Source organism: Melanotaenia boesemani, chromosome 12 (genome assembly GCF_017639745.1).
Source record: "Melanotaenia boesemani isolate fMelBoe1 chromosome 12, fMelBoe1.pri, whole genome shotgun sequence".
Lineage (NCBI taxonomy): Eukaryota > Metazoa > Chordata > Actinopteri > Atheriniformes > Melanotaeniidae > Melanotaenia > Melanotaenia boesemani.
The window spans coordinates 27007265-27016731 of NC_055693.1; the positions used below are offsets into that span (position 1 = coordinate 27007265).

Consider the following 9467-nt stretch of genomic DNA (forward strand, 5'->3'; position numbering starts at 1 on the left):
CACATTTGTTTGCACATTGCTAATCGGTGCAGCCAGAAACATGGTGCTAAAACTGTTTGTTGAGTTGGGTTTGAAACTGCGAGTACGGCTGCTTGATGTATGCTTTTGTATGGTGGGATGCAAGTTAGTTTTGAATGAGACACCCTTATGGTCAGAGACACAGGAATCCAAGAGGTTTACATTATCAATGTCAACTCCCAGGGAGAGGACAAGGTCAAGAGTATGTCCTCTGCTATGGGTTGGATTTTTTACATTTCGACTAAGTTAAAAGAATCTATAAGACTAATAAAATCAGTGGTAAAACTTGAAGAACTGGGACAACACACATGTATGTTAAAATCACCAACAATTATCCCCCTATCATATTTGGCAACAGTGCACACAAGAAAATCTGAGAATTCTTCAATGGATTCATTGGTGGCTTTAGGTGGCCTATAGATAACGGCACAGAATGTAGGTTGTGGGCCACAGAGAAGAAAGACCAGGGATTCAAGAAAAATATCATTAGGGAGGGCATAGCATTTGTAATCAGATCTATAGATAACCGCAATCCCCCCCACGACCAGACAATCTTGGGTGATTAAGGCTAAAGTACTCAGGTGGACAGGCTTCTGTTAAGGAGATAGTACAGCCAGGTGTGAGCCATGACTCAGTAATAAATAAAAAATCAATATTATTTGACATGATGAACTCTTGGCAGAGAAAGGACTTGTTTGTTAGGGACCTCACACTGAGAAGACAAAAATTAGTTGTGCGTGGGGTAAGAAAAGGAGTAGTAATTTTAACCTGAATTAGGTTTTTTCTAAAGCAAAAAGGAACAAATGATTTTGATTTTGACCCAGTGGCACCATGGATTCTCTCCAGTACAACTGTTCCAATGGGAAATACCTGCAGTGGCCAGCAGGAGGCGACCTCAGTGGTGGTGGAATGTGCAGTCATCGGAGAAGAAGAGGCAGAGGTCCCAGTGGGGGTATTTGATGTAAATGTAAACAGTCATGCACGTGTGCAAGTTTGCACCGCATGTTGCATATTAGCCGCAAGTATGCGACAACCCGACCTGTTCAGATGAAGGCCATCTCCACAAAACAATGAGGCACGGTTCCAAAATAAATTAAAATTGTCAATAAAACTAACATTATGGGAACTGAAGATTGAGTGGAGCCAAGTATTAAGTCCAAGTATTCTGCTAAACCGGCCAGCGCCGCGGGACAATATGGGAATGGGGCCTGAAATGAAGACACTTAGTCTTACAGAGTCGAGGAAAGTGAGAAGCTCAATGAAGTGTTTTTTAGTGATTTCCGAATGCTTGTGTGCTGTATCATTAGTCCCCATGTGAATTATGAGCCTGTGGACTGTGACAGGAGATGACTGCAGGATGACCGGGAGTTTACTTAAAATATCGGAGACTGAAGCACCAGGAAAACAGCGCGTAACTGCATTGAAAAATCCGATGTGTTTTATGATTGAATCTCCAACTATCACCATAGTAGGAGAGAAGAGTGGCCTTGGTGGGGATGAATGTAGGATGTCCTGGGGTTGTGAAGAGATTTCAACTGGATTGTAGCTTCTCATGTCGGAGACAGGCTGTGGGACAACAGACTCGAGTCCCGCGCACTGCGTTGCCAGAGGTGGTGTGGAAGAAGGAAAAAGTACGGAGCCAGATGAGGTGACAAAGACATCTGCTTTGGATGCCTCATGGACGCCTCCCTGGAAAGGTGTTCCAGGCACTTCCCACTGTGAGGCACCCCCAGGGAAGACCCAGGACATGCTGAAGGGACTATGACTCTCCTGGCTGGCCTAAAAACATCTTTGGATTTCCTCAGTTGTGCTAAAATAAGTGACTTGGAAAAGGGAAGTTTGGGCTTCCCTGTTTTAGCTGCTGCCCCTGTGACCTAAGCTCAAAAAAGTGGTGGAAAATGAATGGATGGATGGATAATTTAGATCACAGGACAACCAAGTAAAAACTATCTTAAAGACTGACTTGTACCATAACTTGTCTGGATAAAATATTGTACTAGTTTCTGACTTTTTAGGACAAAGACTTAATGCTGGACAGTATCTACAGAAATATATTAGAAAAAAAAAACAAAAAACAAAAATCACGGCAAATATTGTTTTTATACTTGGATGATGGGGAAAAGTTGAAAAGCATACAAAGCAATGACAATAGCAACAGTGTGCTAAGGATATAATAAAATGTGTGTACTTTTTTTCTGCTCCACTAGAGAATGAAGATGTTTTAGAAAATGTCAGAAAGGTGTACAGCAATGCCCATCATCCTCTATAAAAGGCAAACACTGTACAGCACACATTTTAAACATAACTTTTTTCCCTTTTCAAGTCATCACCGGTTAAAGCAGTAGTTCTCAAACTGGGGGGTGGGCCCCCCTGGGGGGGTTTGGCAACATGACGGGGGGGTGCATGGGATTGGGAAAATCTTGCAGACTTCAGACCACATGGTGACAGTAATGCACCAATTCATTTTTGCGAATTGCTGACCAGAGAACAGGGTTTTCTGAATTCATCAAAGCGAGAAAAGAAAGAGAGATATGGCGAAACAGGTAATTGGGATGAAAGACGGCAGATATCGTGCTCTTGGTTCAACAATAAATGTGATTTTTATTACATCTTCCTCACATCTGTGATGTTATTAGTGTAGTAAGTTACATATATATAGTAAATTATATATATATATATATATATATATATATATATATATATATACACACACACACACACACACACCTGACTGGAAATGTTTATTTTTCCAAAGGCAGAGGTGCGGTAGAAAAAGTTTGAGAACCACTGGGTTAAAGTAATATGTCTTGTATGTGTATGTAATATATTGCTGAACCAGGTATCAGTGGTATAGTTTTTGACAAAGGGGGCTGAATATGTATCCTTTTTGTTTTTTAGTTTAGTTTTTTTTTTTTAATCCAGTTATGAATGCACATACAAAGTGTGATTCCTCTTTGAGAAAAAGAAAAACATATAAATAAATAACAACAATCTACCCACCATCTTCACAGTGGACATCAACAGCTAGGTAGCTATTCAGTTGAGGACAGACTTCTCCAAATGACTTCAAAAGTTCAGTGATTCGGCAGACGTGTCGGCCTTGGCAGTGTGCTGGGAAACACAAGGAGAACATAATGAGCTCCTCATGACACACACCAGTGATTATAGCACAACAATAACTGCTTGGGTAACAATATATATCTCAACAGATAATGCCACAGATAACAAAGTCGGTGCAATCCACTCTCACCCACGCGTAAATAACAGCAGAGAAAAACATTGTAGAGGTCAAATGTGGTAAATATTACAGCGTGTTGTGAAGACTATTGTAGGAAACATTAACTTCACTTCAGTTTCCAACATGTTATTCAGACATAAATGCTGAAAAAGACTGGAAATGTACTGCGGTTACATAAAATCATCAGGGAATTATTTGCACCAGTCTAGGAGTGATACACAGTTTTTATCTTCAAACTAATCCAGAATAATGATGATTCACATGGTGATTCAATGGTGCACATCTCCAATTTGCAGTATGCAAACATGAGAAGAACATTTTCAGTAAGGCAAGTTCTGGATAATATTTTTGGTAAAAATTAGCAAAAAAGCGATGATGAGTGGCTTTCTGAGGAAGAAGACAATGTGGAGTGTCATCCAGAAGACATATCTGATGAGGAGGTCACTGTTAGTGAAGTTGCTACCCCTGAAAGATTCAAATTTAAAGATGGTAAAATCTGCCGGTCAGATGATACAAATGACATCAAAATGACCCCTGGAATCACACGGTTTGCTGTGACAAGAGTGAGCAACATCAAGACATATTTGTGTATCTGTAATCTGTATATTGAGGTATCTGTCTTTTCCTTTCACGTCATCTAAAATATATTAATTCATGAGAAATGAATCCACATAGATGAACAGAAGAAAATATTTCAATAAATACAATAAATATTTAAGGAACATATACATTTTCAGTATGATGTAGTTGCAGCCAACAGTCTGTAGACTCGCAGGTCTTCAGCCATTCATTTGTAAATGGCTGCATGAGCATTTAATAATCAGTCATTTTTAAATTCCTGACAGGTGTAGGAAGATCCACCAAACACAAGGTAAGCACTGATGTCTGACACTGAAACAGGTGGTAATGCATCTAAACCTGAATTTATTTCGTTGTTTGGCGGCTTGTGAGGATTTAAGTTATTAATAATTAGTGATTTTCATTATAACGACTCTTCACTTCTCCTGTGAGCTGATCAGAGTAAGGATGTTTCTCTCCAGTGTATTTTCAGACATGTTTTTAACACAGTTTACTAGAGAGAAACCTGTACTGTACTACTGTAGATGTAAACAGTGGCCCCCACAGTGGTGGACAAAACCCCAGTGACGTTTGTTTTCTCTATTAGTGCTGGGCAAAGATTAAAATTTTTAATTGCAATTAATGGATGGTTTTCTGCAATTAATTACATTGATATGTGCAAAATTAAATGATGATTCAGAAGCAGTGTAACTTGGGGTTTAAAACACTTATTCTATAAACAAATGAGCTGCTTTTTATTCACTTTACAGAGCAGAGAAGATGCTTCCTGTAAATCTCAGCCTAAACAATAATATAATAAAATCAAGTCTATATGACAACGAAAGATGAAAAATTCAGGATTTGTAAAGGTAACAAGTAGGATGATTTTCAAAGCTGCCTTCCTTCTAAACACAGAGGGAACCATACCATATCTGATGCATTTCAATTAGCCTCCCTGCTGGAACAGACATAAAGCAGGATAACAACCAGATTGTGAAGGAGGACGTGATGTTTTAAGAAAAAATAAAGATATTTACCTCAAATATTCAGGTAATCTACACTTAGCATTTTCTCTTAAGCATGAAGTAACCAGGCAATGACATGATCAGCCTGTACAAAAGTAATTCATCAACTTTTTTAAAACTTAAACCTTCCAAAAAAAAAAAAAAAACACCTTGAAGAAAAACAGAAAAAATGTTCCTGCCTTTTATCTTTCAGTAGTAATTCTGTGAAACGTGCTTAGTACTTTGGCAATGAGTTTTCATCGGATGCAAACCTGTTTCCTCATGCGGAGACAGTCGCTGGTGGGTGAGAACTGCAGCAGCACAGGAGCTGTCAATGGCTGAGACGTGTTAAAATAGCTGTTGCTGATAATTAATTACTCTGTTTCTTTGTATTAACCAGCAGTGATTTAGGTCCAGTCTCAGTCATTCCTCTTGGCTCTGCCTCTTTATGATGCTTTCTGTCAGGCGGGATAGGAGCCCTTTTCTTTTGGGGATCAAGTTGTCATGTACATCTAGGATGGGGCCTTTTGTTAGGTGAGCTGGGAAGCGTTTATCCTTCTAGTTTAGCTCAGATAAACATGTCACTAGATGTATTCAAAGACTTGCAATAAGCCAAAAACAGTTAGTTTTAAAAACATAGTATTCCTCCAGGTCTCAGTGATGGCAGACTCACAGTCAGGAGTACTGGAGTTTTCCTGGTGGGCCGTGGAACCAGCAGGCTGAAGCCACTTAGCTTTAGAATAGCATGGAAAAACAATGTGATTGGTATGTGCCTATTAACAGAGTATGTTTACTGGCAGGGGTGGGGAGTGGGCATTAACATGGGCTATGGTCAATCAAATAGGTTTATCCCTGTAGCCAGCTAACTTAAGTCAATGTGGATGTGTCCCAGCCCATTCTCCTGCTGATGTCAGACACTCCACAACAGACTATGAAATGGATGCTTAAAGTTTGGGTAAAGAAAATTCAGATATTTGAATGGAAGCATGTTATGTGTGTTAGATAATAACTGCTTAAAATATGTTAAAAGGCAAGTTGTGGAGATGAGTAGTTAAACAGTTTATCAGAATCATCAGGATCAAAACCAGCATGTGTCTCTTTATTCATATGATACTTTTCCACATAATTACTATACATAGTTGGAATTAATAGAAAAACCTCTGTGGCTGCTGGCTTGATTGTCCTGCTCCTCGTTAGGATCTCTCAACCCCAGGGTTCTCCAGGAACGTGAAACAGAGATTGGTGTATTTCAAAATGAGTTGGAAGCACTTATTTTAAATTTCATAAACTTCTTTAGTGTTGTTTTTACCAGCTGAGGGATAAAATAGGCAGAAATAAGACGAACTGATGCCTCCTGCCTTCAGACTGAAAATGACTAACTTTTCCTTTGGTGCTGCCATTACTTCCACTAATAGCAGAGTGAAGATGTTCTGATCACAGAAAGTGTAACCCCAGCAGACCGGCTAAAAAGCCTGCCTTGCATAATGTCTTAGCAAAGCGATGTAAGTGAGTGGGTGTCAAGCTATTAGTTTGTTTCTGAAGCAATAAACAACACACAAAGCTATTAGTCAACAACTTGTCAGGTTGTACATTGGTTTATGCATTTGTTGGTTTACGTCTTTTCTTTTTATTCCTCTCTCTAAGAATTTAGACAGAATCATTTTATACTAATTGAATTTCAGCGGATCAACAAGCTATTAACATTTAAATGGCAGATGGAGAGTTCATAAAGTTTAGGTTCTTATGTGCTTGGCAATTTATTTGTTATACTCTTGGGCTCAGGTGAGAGCCCAGCAGATTTTAAAACGATACGGTACTCTTGTGATGTTCTGTATGCATGAAAACCTTAAGTAGCCATGACATCATAGCACTGCATTAGCCTACATGTTGTAGCTGCACTGCATGTTTTAAAAATCACCACCAAAATCAATAAACTGAGTGACCACGGACCCGATTGTCAGGAAAACACACCTCCCTCTGTTAAGATTTTACATGCTTTTCATTCAAAATAACACAAAAAGCGAGTAACTGTCAAATTACATAAAATTACCCTTTTTTATTTTTACAAAAAGGAAATATGATTTTATCTCACATTACAAAATGCTGTAATACATTTTCAAATTTAGTGTCATTTTAATAAAATGTCATTTTAAAAGAAGTTAGTTAAACTTCTAAATCTACGTTTAATTCTGTTAATACTTATTCTTATTTTACCATGAATTTATTTAATTGTTAATCTATGGTATACCTATAAGTAAAGTGTACGTATTACATTGTGTCTTGGCCTAGAGGTTGAAGAAGTGGATTTTTTCCAGACCGGCAACTAAGGTGAACCACTGTGGACTCTTGATCAATGCCCTTAAGTTCCTAGTGCTCCGAGTGATAAGTAGAGATGTGTTTAAAGCAGAAAAAAATTCCTTAATCGGGATCAGTAAAGTATATTTAAAATAAAATGTTTTATTGGTGATATAGTGTTTTATTACATTGTATACTGAGTAAATACAAGAATATACAATAAAAAACAAACAAACATAAGGAAACCAATTCATTATATCAATCTTCAATCATTTTTTAGCTCTGTTTTGTAGTCTTTGACCATATTTATAGATAATTTAATTATTTGGCATGCCATTGTCTTTAATTGGATATTAAAATGTTTAAATAAATAAAAATATCCCATGTAAAGATAATGTCATAAACTATATTTTTATTTAAATTGAATTCGGTAATCTAGTTGTACCTCTTTAAAGCAAACAAGAAAAAAAAAAAAAAAAACAGTATTATTATGGTGCACCAGCTACCAGAACATTACCACTTTTTAATGTTTGTTTTTTTCAGTGCAACACTGACTGAAAATGTAAGTAACACTTGTCTAAAACAAATGCAGCAATGGTACCAGTTTTAGGAGAGCTTGTTGCTCAGGAAGACGTATGCTTCAGTTCCAGATAGCAATGTGGTTTGCATTGTAAAAAGAAATGTTAAAAAAAGCACAAAATATATGCATTCTGTTTTTCCATTTACCATCCAATTTACCATTAATGAATGAAAAGCAAACCACAGTATCAAGGCTCAAGGTCTTGCAGAAAAGAGCTCCACCTTTACCCTGAATATGTACTTTTCTGTCTTTATGTAACCTAGACTGAATGAGGGAATTTGTATGACCATCATGCCAAAGCTGCTGACGCACTTTCCATTAGCACTGCTGTTAATGATGCGTTTGAAGTAAAGTTTAAAATTAAATGTCTTTGGCCTATTGCTTCCTGAGAAAGGCTGCAATGCTCAGAGACAGTTTACAACAAAAGCAAATTTAGTGAATGGATGTATAGTCATCTTTTGTCAGTTAAAGCATCAGTCAATATTTAAACAGAATAGATGGATTAAATTTGTATATCTGTAAAGTGATACACCTGAGCTTTCTTCCTAAAAATGTCCAAATGGGCCATTGATTCTTTGAAAGAAGTCTGTAAAGAGATAATGTGCTCTTTGTGCTATTTGGCAAACATTGCATTCAAAGGTTGGTGGGTTTTCGTCATCTTTCCAGTCATGTACAGCCTTTTAAGAGGCAAGACTATTATCTCTGAGTTCAGCCAATTAAATCGGAAAATATCACATTTTACAGATAAGATCAGCTGCAAGATTTAATGCAACTTCACACAGAAATTATGACATTAAAATTTAACTAAGAAACTTTAATGAACTTATTAGAACCTACAGAAGTGCATTATGCTTTACCTTTAATGGAGTCTTTAACATCCACCCAGCCACACTCCTGTGGTGTTGGTGTAGAGAACCCAGATCGACAGTAATGAACGTTCTTGCGACCGTAGAAGCCACCATCTATGATTAACACTTGACCAGAATCACACTGCAGAGTGGTGTTGTGACCTGCGCACACAATCTGTCTTCTGAACTCTGAGAAGATAATAAAACCATTTCAAAGAGGTAAAAAAATCTCAAAATGGTTCAGTGTGTGTGTTTCTCAGAGTCTGACTCAGGCTACATACCAAACTGGCAGACAAAATGCATTTTTTTGTTGCAGTCAGTTGTGGCCTCCCATTGGAAGCCTGAGTTTCCAAGTATGTGTCCACATGTAGCACCTGACTGTGGGCTGCTCGCCCACTTTGAGTAGGTGACAGGTGAACCATCCAACCATGAGAGAGGACCTGAGGATGAAACAAATGATCAGTGAACATACTGCATGTACAGTAACATTAAAGTGGTAAGATCAAGATCAAGATTAACTTTACTGTATTGTGCCCCTAGGGGGAAATTCAACTTGGATTTTCACCACAGCTGCAGCCATAAAACGATGAAAAGCAATCAAATTTACGGATTCACCATCAAACATAAAAGCATACCAACAATGAAAAATAGAGTGAAAAATTCAGATTATATACAATATGTAATAAAAACTAATAAAAAAAGATTACATGAAGGAGCACCCATAAGCAGATAAAATCAAGAAATAAAAATAGAATAAAATAATTGATAAATTAATAAATAAATGGTAGTCATTAGAAATATGGCCCTAGATTTGTTTGTGTTTAAAAGTCTAATTGACACATGGACAAATGAGTATTTATATCTATTCAGCCTGCATCAAGTTTATAAGAGTTTGTGAACCTCTGTGATTTGCAGTTAATATGATG

The 9467-nt window shown here is 37.5% G+C and overlaps 1 long non-coding RNA gene across 1 annotated transcript; it reads left to right on the forward strand.

Annotated features, from left to right (window-relative positions):
• The first annotated feature begins 1041 nt into the window (after positions 1-1041).
• LOC121650878 lies at positions 1042-8989 on the forward strand. The gene is made up of 4 exons (XR_006012350.1): positions 1042-1172; positions 1345-1347; positions 8882-8886; positions 8979-8989. It is a non-coding gene; the product is annotated as an uncharacterized LOC121650878 (long non-coding RNA).
• The last annotated feature ends 478 nt before the right edge of the window (positions 8990-9467 follow it).